The following is a 13,985-nucleotide window of genomic DNA, read 5'->3' as shown; positions in this document are numbered from 1 at the left end:
AATACCGCCAAATTATGACCATGGCAGAAACAGCTCAGACAGACAGCCACTTTAACACACCGACCGCCAGTGTGGAATCAACGGGCACCATGGTGGTAGCTGCCTACAGCCAGGCGGAAGACAATGTTCCATCCACCGTATTATGACAGCCCAATCTGCCACCTTTTCCAGGGCGGTACCAACGACATGAAAAGCCTGGCGGATACAGATCTCAGAAGTCAAAGGACTCAACTGTGGAGACTCAGGGAAGAACCACGCCGCCATTAAGCCCGAGCTGCACATATTCCCAATGTTGATTTACGTCCTGCTCCACCACGAACACCAATGACGGCGAAGACGACCACAGTGAGTACAGCCGCCTAGCACACAGGGGAGGGAGGGTGGAAAAAGAGAGTGACACACACGCAACACGCAACACCCCCACCACCAACACATACACACAAGCAGATGCAGCAACATAACATATTTACACTTACAACTCCAATAGATAAAAGTGAGTATAATAAGATAAATATAGTAGAAATACATGCATCCAAATAAAAAAGCACATACATATTTACAAATCAAGGAACACTGCCCAGTCCTCAATGTTCGTGGGCCACAGGCAACATTACAAAGTCCAAGGCCCCACTTTACTCCTGCAACAACACGGAGAGAACATTGCAGAGGCACCAGGTCAAAAATAGGCAGGCACCTCAGGGGGACGGGGAACAGGGGGGCACCTCAGCTGGCAGATGGTACAACGCCACTGGTCCTGGAGGGGGCAACATGCCCTGTGCCTGGTCCTGGGGAGTGCAAGGCCACAGTCTCTCAAGTGGGTGACTTGCCTACATGTTCTGGAGGGGGCAACATGCCCTGTGCTTGGTCCTGGGGAGTGCAAGGCCACAGTCTCCCAAGTGGATGGCTTCTCCACTGGTTCTGGAGGGGGCATTGTGCCCAGTGATCTTCATCCTGGGGAGGATGGGGTGAGTGGATGGTATCTCCACTGGGTCTGGACGGGGCATCGTGCCCAGTTATGCAGATCTTGGGGAGTGCAAGGTCACAGTCTCTCAGCTGGGTGTCATACCCAAAGGATTTGCAGGGGGCAGGCTGCCCAGCAGCCCATGGACGCAGGCCTACAGAATGTCCGCCGGCGGTGACGGCTGTTCAGTGGTGACAGTGGTGGTGCTGCTGCTGCTGGTAATGGTGGGGGGAAACTCCGGCCCATCCCCTACAGCCTTGGACGGCTGCCCACTGGTGCTGCTGCTGCTGGTGGTGGTGCTGGTGGTGGTGCTGCTGGGCAGAGCTGGTGGTGGTGGTGGGAGTAAGCACCTGCCCATCCCCTGCAGCCTCGGACGGCTGTCCACTAGTGCTGCTGCTGCCGGTGGTGGTGCTAGTGGCGGTGCTGCTGCCAGAGCTGGTGGTGGTGGGAAGCTCCTGCCCATCTCCTGCAGCCTTGGACGGCTACCCACTGGTGCTGCTGCTGGTGGTGCTGGTGGCGGTGCTGCTGGCGGAGCTGGTGGTGGTGGTGGGGGGAAGCTCCTGCCCATGCCCTGCAGCCTCGGATGGCTGCACCACCATGGTTGGTGGTGTGGGCTCCGACAGAGTCCCAGCACCAGGCCCCTTGTCCTTACTAACTGCTGGTGCAGGCCCCTTGCCCTTCCTTTGCAGCAGCTGGGGATGGCTCCTTGCCCTTCCTTGCAGCAGCTGGGGGTGGCACCTTGCCCTCCCTTGCAGCAGCTGGGGGTGGCACCTTGCCCTTCCTTGAAGCACTTGGGGCAGGCACCCTTTCCGTCTGGCTGGCTGGTGCCCGGGATCCTTTCCCACCTGGAGTTGCTGGGGACACTACTGTGCCCGTGGACTGGGTGGCTGAGGTGCTTGCCTGGGTTTTGACCACCCTGGCCTGACATGAAGGATGGTGGGGAGGATGGGTAGGGAAGAGGTCAACGGTGGAGAGGAAAAGCTTCTTAGGGACATTGGGGCGGGAAGAGGGAGAAGGTTTGGGAGTGGAGGAAGAGGGAGTGGTTGTAGGAGGTGTCAGTCTGCTGTGTTTGGGTGCAGGTGCATGGACTGGATGCTGTTGTGAGGTGGCTGGCTGTTGGGTGTCTGAGTGCTTTGGGAGGAGGAGGCACAGACACAGTGGGAAAGGACACAGGGGACGTGTGCATGGATGTTGGGGTGATGACTGCCAGTGAGGTGTGTGTTCTGATAGGTGTGCTGGTGATGGTGGTAGTGGACGAGGATGTAGTGCATGCAGGTGTGAGTGTAGACGCAACTGGGAGGGAGGCGGAGCACGAGGAGGAGGGGGCCACAGTGGAGGCAGTGGATGTTGGTATGTCTGCATCTGAATGGTGTTTGTGTGAGTGCCTGTGGGATGAAGTGTGGTGCTTGTGTTAGCCATGTCCACTCTTGTGTGTTGTCCTGTGTGCATGCTGGCCTGGCTGTGTGCTTTGGATAGGTTGGGGTTGAGGGCAATGGGACTGGGAAGAGGAAGTTGGAGGGGGGAGAGTGGAAACGGGGACAATGGCTGCCATCAGAGAGGAGGCCAGAGCCTGGATTGATCTCTGTTGGACCGCCAAGACAGTGTGAATGCCCTCCAGAAATGCACTGGACTGTTTGCATTTGGGCATTTGGGCTGCCAGCCCCTGGATGGCATTCACAATGGTTGACTGCCCAACAGAGATGGATCGCAGGAGGTCAATAGCTTCCTCACTCAGGGCAGCAGGGCTAACTGGAGCAGGGCCTGAGGTGCCTGGGGCGAAGGAGATGCTCTCCCTCCTGGGTAAGCGGGCATGGGAAACTCGCTGAGGAGCTGCTGGGAGGGCAGGGCTGGTATGAGGGGTGGCAGCTGTACCTGTAGCTGGGGTGGGCACAGAGGAGCTTCAATCGGAGGAGGTATCCATGTCCGAACTGTCCCCTTCAGTCCCCGCCTTGGTGCTCCCCTTGCCCTCCGTCCCACTGGTGTCCTCACTATTGGTGGACTCTGGGCCCTGTGGGATGCAGCTCCCTCCGTTGCCAGTGCCTCTGCTCCTCTGCCAGATGATGCTAATGCACATAAGGACAGGGCGATAACACTAAAAGGGGGGGTAGAGGCAAAGGATACACTTGGTCAATGGCGGCACCAACACCACTGTTGGCATACACAACACACAGGGAACAGCCCTATGCACTAGGCAATGCACTACCAGTTACAATGCTAGTTACCAGGCCATGGGGAGGGACACATACCACCAACTGCAGCATATCTGGGACCCACATACCCCTGCCCAGTAGTGGATGCCTACTAGCTAGGTTGGAGGAATCCTGCCCAACATGGCACCTATTCTGCAGTGTCAGGCGTGGCCTAGGGGCACCCACAGGCACACATCCCCCACCTGGATACCACCCCACCAGCTGTATGTAGTAATGAAGGGCACTGTACTTACCCCCTTGTTGCTGCTGTGATAACCCCCAAGCGCCCATCCAGTTCTGGATAGGCCACCACCAGCATGCGGGCAATCAGGGGAGGTCAAGGTTTGACGGGCACCCCTTCCTCGTTGGGAGGCCGTCCCCAGCTGGGCCTCCGCCGTCTTCCATGCCCAGTGTCTCAGGTCCTCCCACCATTTCTGACAGTGGGTGCTCTGCCTGCCGTTGACCCCACCATGACCCTTCCCATCCCCGTTAGCACAGACATGGCCCAGCATACATGCTGCAAGCTGCCCAGGACCCATCCACCAACCCCCCCAACACGAGGCCTTCACACACAGCACTCCATGCAGTCATGCCCCATGCATGGTGCTCACAGTGTACTCACCTGTTGGTCTGGAGGCCCATACAGCAGTTGGTTCTGGGGTAGGACCCCATCCGCCAGTCTCTCAAACTCCACGAGGTGAAGGCAGGGTTCCAGAACAGGTCACAGCAGCACATGCAGTGTAGGTCCTCTCCTGTTGAAGGTCAGATAGCAAGTGAGTGAACAGATACAAAATGGCAGTGACGTCCGTGGCAGTGCATACCGTCACGGCCGGCGTAGATCACCATTGGCCACTGTACCCCAAAGGGCCCAATGATAACCAATGAGGAGTTGCACGGCGGTGGCCGGCCGCCTCCCGCAACGGCGCACAACGTCAGCGGAATTACCTCATTTCCATCTGTCCCTCCATACTGGACAGGTGGACGCCATTTCGGAGGGGCAGGCCATGGATCCTAACTGCGTCACAGTTCACAATTTCACATTCTGGACATATTCCACCAATAAATTGTAACAATCACAATATGCATTGGACTGTAGTCGTTACAATGTACAGATTATGACCAGCTGCCCACTCTTTTGCCCCATAGATTGCAACCGCAGTGGATGAATAGGAGATGGAGACATCCCCCGTGTACAGACCCCTTTATGGACTTGGCAACAATGGAGGACAGGCACATTATCCTCACCTACAGACTTGACAGGGCCACAATCACAGAGCTGTGTGCCCAATTGGAGCCTGACCTGATATCTGATATCTGATATCCGTCACCCCACTGGGATCCCCCCTCTTGTGCAAGTGCTATCAGTGCTCCATTTTTTGGCAACAGGTTCCTTCCAAGTGACAGTTGGCTTGGCAGCAGAAATGTCACAGCCAATGTTCTCAATAGTGCTGACCAGAGTGTTGTTTGCCCTGATTAAACACGAGGTCTTCAGAAATCGAAAAAGTTATCACTTGATGAATGTGAAGATGGTGTGTTTGGCGGACCAGTTAATCTCCCATGTCAATGCTAAGCATCCAGGCTCAGTGCATGATGCTTTTATCCTGAGGAATAGCAGCATCCCAAATGTGATGGCCCAACTACAGAGGCACAGGGTGTTGCTAATAAGTGAGCCCTGGTTCCCACCCAGTGGATGTTGATATATGGGTATGGTGTGGGACATAAGGGTTAGTTTGTGGCTAACAGTTGTCCCTCGATATTTGCCGGTGACTCAGGTTATCCCAACCTATCATGGCTACTGACTCCTGTGAGGAATCCCAGGACAAGGGCTGAGGAACGTTTCAATGAGGCACATGGGCGAACAAGAAGGATTATTGAATGTACCTTTAGCCTCCTGAAGGCCAGGTTTTGGTGCCTCCATCTAACAGGTGGATCCCTATGCTATTCACCCAAGAAGGTCTGCCAGATCATCCCAGCATGCTGTGTGTTGCACAACCTTGCCTAGAGACGCGATGTGCCTTTTCTGCAGGAGGAGGAGGCTGGAGATGGTCGTGTGGCAGCAGTGGACCCTGTGGACAGTGAAGATGAACAGGCAGAGGATGAGGACAACAGAAGTGCAGTCATTTGTCAATACTTCTAATGACACACAGGTAAGAAAGTGTTATTTCACATTTCATTGAGAGTTTGATGTCTGACATTGTCACTGGCAGGCTGTGAATTCCTACTTCTATGCCCACTCACTGTACCCATTGGCATCTCTTTTTGCACATGTTGGTGCCCCACTATTGCTCCTGGTGTGTTCACTGCAGCCAAGTACAGGTCTTTCCTATGTAAACATTACTGTACAGTTGAATTGCAATGTTTAAACCTTGTTAAACTAATACATACTTAAATCATTTGACATACTCCATACTTGTATTTTTTCAAAATGTGTTTATTGCAATGCTCTGACGAAAAGGGGGAAGTGCAATGGGCTGGGGTGATGATGGAGGAAAGTCCAGGTTAGAATCCAGTCTATTTGTAGCACAGGTGCATTGTCCAAGGAGACATAGGAAGGGGAGCAATGGCAGTTCAACGTGGACAGGGTGACAGAGTGGGACACAAGGGTGACAATCAGGAGAGTCTTATTTCCTGACGGGGTTCTGCCTGGATTGCAGGGAACGTTTCAGGGTGGTTCTCCTTCTGCAGGGGGATGGGTGCTGGTGGCCTGTTGGTCCTGGGGTGGGACCTTCTGTCCACTAGTGGCAGCGGAGGTGGAGGGCTGTTCAGTAGTCTGGCTAGTGTCAGGGGACCGCTGGTGTGCCACTGCCTCCCTCATACTGTTGGCTATGTGTGCCAAAACCCCTGCAATGGAGACCAGGGTGGTGTTAATGGACTTCAAGTCCTCCCTGATCCCTAGGTACTGTCCCTCCAGCAGCTGCATGTTCTCCTGCATCTTGTCCAGGATCTGGCCCAGCGTATCCAGGGAATGTTGGTATGCTCCCAGGATCGCGGCCCCCCAATGCCAGACTGCACTACGACTCCAGCACCCTCCACGCACTCAACACTGAACGAGACCACCCCTGCTACCGGGCCACCCCGAAGCACACCCAAGGGTCCTTCGCCTGCCGGAACTGCAGATTCACCAGCATCCAGCCCACCAAACCACCAACCAGAGAACGCAACCACCTCCACTGCATCCTCCTCAACACCCTCTCCGCTCGTAAGCACGCCATCGAACTCTGGGACCTTCTAGACACAACCACCCCGACGTCTCCTTCCTGACGGAGACCTGGTTGAATGCCACCTCAGCACCAGACATCGCCATAGCCGTCCCACAGGGCTACAAGATCTCCCGCAGAGACCACACCAACGGAGTGGGAGGGGGAATCGCCATCATCCACAAGGACACCCTCCGAGTCTCGACCTACACCGACGACACCCTCACCACCGCCGAGCACATGCACTTCCAGATCCACACCAACCCCAACACCACCCTCAGAGGAACACTCATCTACAGACCACCCGGACCACGACCACAGTTCAGCGACACCATCGCCGACCTCGTCAGCACCCACGCCCTCGCCTCCACGGACTACATCCTCCTCGGGGACCTGAACTTCCACCTCGAGAACAACAACAACGCCAACTCCACCGCCCTGATTGACAACCTCGGACTCAAACAGCTCGTGACAACACCCACCCACGCCGCTGGACACACGCTGGACCCCATCTTCTCCACAAGCCCCCATGTGTCCTTCAGCCACACCACCGAACCCCACTGGACCGACCACAGATGCGTCCACTTCACCTTCAGGAAACCCACCACACACCACCGCACCCAACAGCTACCACGCCGCTGCTGGGGCAAGATCACCAAAGACCAACTGACTACCACCCTCGCCCTGAGACCACCCGCCGACCCCACCAACCCAGACACCGCCGCGACTAACCTCAAACAGTGGATCAACGACTGCGCCGACACCCTCGCCCCTCTCAAGACCTCCACAACCAACCACACCAACAAGAAAGCCATCTGTTTCACCGAAGACCTCAGGATCTCCAAGTGCACCTGTCGGAAACTGGAGAAGAAATGGCTCCACGACGAACACCAGGCAGCCACACAGCCCACAAGAGCGCCACCCGCAGACACCACCAACTCATCAGGACCGCCAAGAGGACCGCTTAGACAATAACGCACACAACAACAAAGAGCTCTTCAGCATTGTGAAAGAACTCTCCAACCCCAGCTCCAACACCAACAACATCCCACCATCACAATACCTGTGCGACTCCCTGGCCACCTTCTTTCACCGCAAGATCACCGACATCCACAACAGCTTCAACTCCGACACCCCCGCACCCACCACCGAGACCACCACCCCTGCGACCACCACCCGCACCAGCCGCCTGACCGCCTGGTCCTACGTCAGCAATGAAGACACCATCAAAACCATGAACTCCATCCACTCCGGATCCCCATCCGACCCCTGCCCTCACCACGTCTTCAACAAAGCCAGCACAACCATCGCGCCCCACCTCTGGAAAACAATCAACAGTTCCTTCAAGACAGCAACCTTCCCGGAAAGCTGGAAGCACGCCGAGGTCAACGCCCTTCTGAAGAAGCCCAAGGCGGACCCCAAAGACCTCAAGAACTTCCGGCCCATCTCCCTGTTCCCGTTCCCGGCAAAAGTGACAGAGAAGATTGTCAACAAACAGCTAACCCGCTACCTCGAAGACAATAACGTCCTGGACCCTTCCCAATCTGGCTTTCGCAGCAACCACAGCACCGAGACCGCCCTCATCGCCGCCACTGACGACAAAGGAGAAACAGCCGCAAACATCCTCCTGGACCTATCAGCAGCCTTTGACACAATCTGCCACCGCACCCTATCAGCAAGCCTCCATGACGCCGGAATTCAAGAGAAGGCCCTGGCCTGGAGCACATCCTTCCACTCCGGCAGAACCCAGAGCATCCGCCTCCCACTCTTCCGCTAAAAAAACACCAAGATCATCTGCGGCGTCCCACAGGGATCCTCCCTCCGCCCGACGCTGTTCAATATCTACATGGCACCTACATGGCACCCCTCGCCCACGTCGCATGACAACATAACCTCGACATCATCTCCTACGAAGACGACACCCAACTGATTATATCCCTCACCGAAGACCCCCACACCGCCAAAGCCAATCTCCACAGAGGAATGAAGGTCGTAGCCGACTGGATGAAGGACAGCAGACTGAAGCTGAACTCAGACAAAACTGAGGTCCTTATTCTCGGACCCACCCCATCAGCCTGGGACAACTCTTGGTGGCCCACATTGCTAGGCACACCCCCGGAACCCACAGACCACGCTCGCAACCTGGGGATCATCCTCGACTCCACCCTCTCCATGACCAGGAAAGTCAACACTGTCTCCGCGTCCTGCTTCAACACCCTGCGGATGCTCCGACGGATCTTCAAATGGATTCCCCCTGACACGAGGAAAACAGTCACCAAGGCCCTCATCACCAGCAGACTCGACTACGGGAATGCCCTCTACTCAGGAACAACAACCAAGCTCCTGAGACGACTACAACGAATCCAGAACGCCTCGGCACGTCTAATCCTCGACGTCCCCCGACGCAGCCACATCACACCCCACCTAAGAGGCCTGCACTGGCTCCCTGTCGACAAGAGGGTCACCTTCAAACTCCTCACCCACGCACACAAAGCACTACACAACACTGGGCCTACATTCCTCAACAACCAACTCAGCTTCCACACCCCCACCCGAAGCCTCCGCTCAGCCAACCTCACCCTCGCCACAATTCCCCGTATCTGGAAAACCACCACCGGCGGCAGATCCTTCTCCTACCTCGCCGCCAAGACCTGGAACACTCTCCCTACCAACCTACGACAGACTCAGGACCTGCTGGCCTTCAGAAGACTTCTCAAGACCTGGCTCTTCGTTCAGTAGCACCCCTCCCCCAGCGCCTTGAGACCCTCACGGGTATGTAGCGCGCTTTAGAAATGCAATAATTGATTGATTGATTGATAGGAAGCTCGTGACATTCGTTTCTCAAGAAATAATAATTTAAGGAGAGCCAAAGAAAAAGTTGCCTTGCAGAGGTCCACCATAGGAGATGGAAGACTCCCCATACAGAAAGTAAAGTAAATGCAGCAAGGAAAGCCTACAAAAATCTTGTACGGCAGATGAAACAAAAAAACCTGGAGAAGGAATGGCTACATATATACATACCCTGTTAACGCCCAGTAAGTCCAGGGAATTTTGGAGTCACATTAACAACTTAGCAAGTAATCCAATGGCCAAGAAAAATGCTATCTCAGCGAACATGTGGTGTGCTCATTTAACAACCCTACATGTTGACTCAGAGATAACAAAAGATGGCGCCAGGAACTCACTCATGAATGCACTAGATGGCTTGGAGGAGAAAACAATGGGGGTCATTCTAACTCTGGCGGGCGGCGGAGGCCGCCCGCCAGAGTTCCCCCGACAGAACACCGCTCCGCGGTCTGAAGACCGCCGCGGTGATTCTGTGTTTCCCGCTGGGCTGGCGGGCGACCGCCAGAAGGCCGCACGCCAGCCCAGCGGGAAACCCCTTCCCACAAGGAAGCCGGCTCCGAATGGAGCCGGCGGAGTGGGAAGGTGCGACGGGTGCAGTTGCACCCGTCGCGAATTTCAGTGTCTGATAAGCAGACACTGAAATTCTTTGTGGGGCCCTCTTACGGGCCCCACGACACCCCATACCGCCATCCTGTTCCTGGCGGGCGAACCGCCAGGAACAGGATGGCGGTATCGGGTGTCGGAATCCCCATGGCGGCGCAGCAAGCTGCGCCGCCATGGAGGATTCCTGAGGGCAACGGAAAACCGGCGGGAGACCGCCGGTTTTCCTGTTCTGACCGCAGCCAAACCGCCGCAGTCAGAATGCCCTGCGGAGCACCGCCAGCCTGTTGGACAAGGACCGCCGGGGTCGGAATGACCCCCAATGTGTCTCAGAAAAGGAGACGCTAAGCATTCTGAGAGCATCTGGGCGAACGGTGCACCCAGCCGAGGAGCATCTAATAAGGATGATCAGGCATTTTGAGCACCCTATATGCATAGATTGTTCAATTAATATATCCTGTAATCAACCATTCCAGAATCATGGAAAGGATCTACATTGTATCCCATTCACAAAAAGGGAGACAGCACGGCCCGTGAAAATTATAGGCTCACTGCCTTACTAGATGTGGATGGTAAGGCCTTTGCGAAGATGCTGTTGCGTGAGCTTGAGTTACAGAAAAAGGGGGGAGACCCTGTCACCCTATCCTGCCTAGGGTCAATCTATAATCTATAATACCAAACAAGGTGGCAGGAAGGGAAAAATCAAATGATAATTTACAAAAATAGTACTTAATTCTATTTCTTTAGGGTTAATTTCTTTCCCATATTTATTTTCAATGAATCTAAAAAAGGAGCTATGGTTATTCAGTGTATCATTAGACACCTCAACAAAACAAACGTACAAAATATGTACATAAACAATAGACAAGACAATACTTATGCTATTAACAAATGATGTAATTCATAAATTTAACAATAAGAAACCAAAGGAGGGTCATGCCCCACACATTTAACCAGTGGTCACTATCGTGTGACTCCAGTTGTGATCCACTGCCAATGCAGTGAATGTGGGCTTTTATTGCACTTAGCTATCAGCCAATGTGTATTTCTTTTCCACAGAAGTAATATAGTGCAAACCAAGTCTCTTAATTATAGTCCATTGCTTAATAAGCCCACAAACTTGCAAAAAAAATTGTCAACGCGTTTCGGCCTTCTGATTTAGGGCCTCATCAGGACTGAAGGAGGGCAATATCATCTCTAAAAAATCAACAGTAAACATAAAAAATATGTGTTACAGCATTAAAAATATATACTTTTTCTTTTTTCTTTTTGGTGGTGTTAAAGTAGTCAGTACATCAATGCCAAATAAATCAGTGTCATTAAAGTGCTCTCTATGACCTATTTTCCATTATGCCCACACCGATACATCAAGATGTGAACCCAATTTATCCTGTTGTCAGTGTTCAAAAGACTTTTTTTGCGCATTATTAAACAAATTTTACCATTATATGTAGATAGACTTATGTTGTACACTTTCACACAGCCATTATGCGTTACCTGTACTTCATATGAGTAGGGAATTACTGACAATCATCCTCATAACAGGCCGTCTAGTCATTTTTTAATCAATTAGCTATACGGCACTATCGTGGTGTCGGGAAACACAGCCTCAACCTGCAGAACAGGCAAACAAATACAGAAACAAAGACGCTTTTATGTCTCCGTTTCGGCCCACTTTCCTTTAATTAGCTGTAGTCTAGTAGTCTCAGCGCTCTTACCCCGACGCAGAAAGCTCGTGTGACCACACATCACGGCAGCTCGAGGCGAGTCGTGTCTTCGTTATTTCTGTTGCATAGCAACCATCCGTTCTTAGGTACGCGCGGACGTCAAACTCATGGCGTTCCTGCTCGCGTTGCTTTATACTTATAAGGGCCAACCGGCTTGCGTCAATTATAGACAAGACGCGGCGGCCATCTTGGTAGTATCATGATTCTATGTGTTCCCCATCTTACGAGCGTCTTATTAGCCTCTGGCTACGTCTGGGTATGCGGTTCTTGTACAAATACGGCGGCCATCTTAGGTGTGCCATAGTCATAAACTCCCCATACTGCAATTATGACTTTTAAATCTGGCGGAAACAACATCTCACCAGATAATTAAAAAGTATATTCTGTTAGAGACAGTTGACTAAAACTCGCACATCAGTCTATCAATCTTCGTATAATTTATATAAAGGGGAATAATATCTCTTCTTAAACGACCACCACACCGTATGATTCAATAGCTATTCCATCGGCATTAGGGCTGCAGCGTTTAAATATTAGAGCAGAGTGACTGTGACTGCATAGCTCAAAATATTTATAGCATACAGTTATCTTTCAAAAGCTTATTTTCTCCAATAACAGCAGCCAAATTTCAATTAATTAGAGACCACATTTCATCATCATCGTTTAGTCCAGTTTTAGCTGTATGAAATTTTTCAATAAACCTGGCTTCCAATTTCAATAATTTCCTTGTCATCGATGGTCCATCCAATTTAGATTGTATTACCGCTAGTAACGTCCACCATATATCTTCTGCTTTATGCGTTGTGGTAGACTTGGCGGTACAAAGGACTCTGGACCGTATTTATGGGTGGAAAGCAAAGATTATTTTTATTTGTTTTTATAATGATGAAGTGGGGAAAAAGAATGTTCGTATAAGGTAGAAAAAAAATGTCTTGTTAGGAACAGTTCCATATAATTTCTCCTTGCCTTAATTGTCCTCATCTTTTCTTCTTCTTTAGGTCTTTCGGGTTGGTTAGGTGGCGTCTCTTCCTCCAGTGGGACCGGAAAAACAAGAACACAGGAGCACACGAATAGGTAAGTGGTTTTGTGGGGCTTTGGTACTGTTTAGTAAGGGAACGTGCAGGGGTAGGAAAAGAGAGTGGTGTTTTTAGGGGTGAACAGGTATAGGCGTAGACCGAATGGTGAGGGAGTGGTGGGGATTTCTCAGATACCTCAGCGCCAAAGTGCTTTAGTGCTCAGCCCAAGAGTTCGTCCTCCGTGACACTGTCCCCTGTCTCAAACCCTCTCCCCCCTCCTCCTTTCTACTACCCCTCCTTTTTCTTATTGTTGGATATAGAGTGGCTCCGCCCCCGTAGCAAGGAACGTACCTTGTGAAGCCACGACCGTCCGGGGTCGTGGCGGGAGCTGCTGTCGTCCGTGTCCTGCTTTCTGGGTTCGTCGTGGTTCTGGCTTGCCGTCTTCTCTTTTCCTCCGGCCTCGGCGTCTTCCTCTCTCCGTCTTCTTCTTTCGATCTGCGGTAGCTGTGTCTCCCCAGGAAACTCCTCCTCTCCCTCCATGCAGTCCTTCGTCTGTTTTAACGCTGACACCCGGAAATCCGGTGCCGGCGATTCCCTTGGCGTTCACGTGTTTCCATGGAAATGCTCCAGGGCTCCGGACGAGGTGCGCAAAAGGCGCCTGTCCGCAGAGTCCGAAGACGAGGTCGACGAGACCTGTCTACATGCGTGGACTCCAAAAAGTTTTCTACTAGTGGTGCTCCTTTCACTGCACATTTGATTCTTGAACGGTGTTGTAGAATCCGAGTCTTTATTGGTTGCGAGGTTTGTCCAATGTAAGTTTTACCACACGGGCACATAATGCAATAAATCACATTTTTTTGTATTACAATTTGTAAAATCCTTTTGTACATGTATTATGCCATTTATTTTAACCTCTTTAGTGTCTTGCGTGTATTGGCATGCTGTACATTTGCCACACCTGTAGTGCCCTTGAATTGCTGGTAACTGCAATAAAGACCTCAAGTTTTTCTTCTTTTCAGGATGTCTCTGTGCCGCCTGTACCCATTGATCTTTTAGACTACGTGCCTTCTTAAAAGAAAACAGTGGTTTGTCTATATTCAGCTCTTTGATAATTTTCCAATTTTTTTCGATAATAGAGCGTATTTTGTTTGCCTTTGGGCTGAATGTAATTACACATGTCAAAGGAACTTCTTTTGTTTTTACTTTTGGGACAAGGAGTGTTTCTCTTGGAGTAAACCAAGCTCTTTTGGCTGCTGTTTTGACCAATTTTTTAGGGTCAATTAGTTTTCTAGTCAGTTCTTCCGCATTATAGAAGTAATCTGTTTTTTCAGTGCAATTTCTTCTTATTCTTAGGAATTGCCCATACGGCAAGTTTTGTTTGAGTGTGCGTGGGTGACCGCTTGAAAAATGTAACAGTGTATTGCGATCTGTCGGTTTTTTATATAAGC

This window comes from Pleurodeles waltl, chromosome 3_1 (assembly GCF_031143425.1).
Source record: "Pleurodeles waltl isolate 20211129_DDA chromosome 3_1, aPleWal1.hap1.20221129, whole genome shotgun sequence".
Lineage (NCBI taxonomy): Eukaryota > Metazoa > Chordata > Amphibia > Caudata > Salamandridae > Pleurodeles > Pleurodeles waltl.
This window is presented reverse-complemented; position numbering follows the sequence as displayed.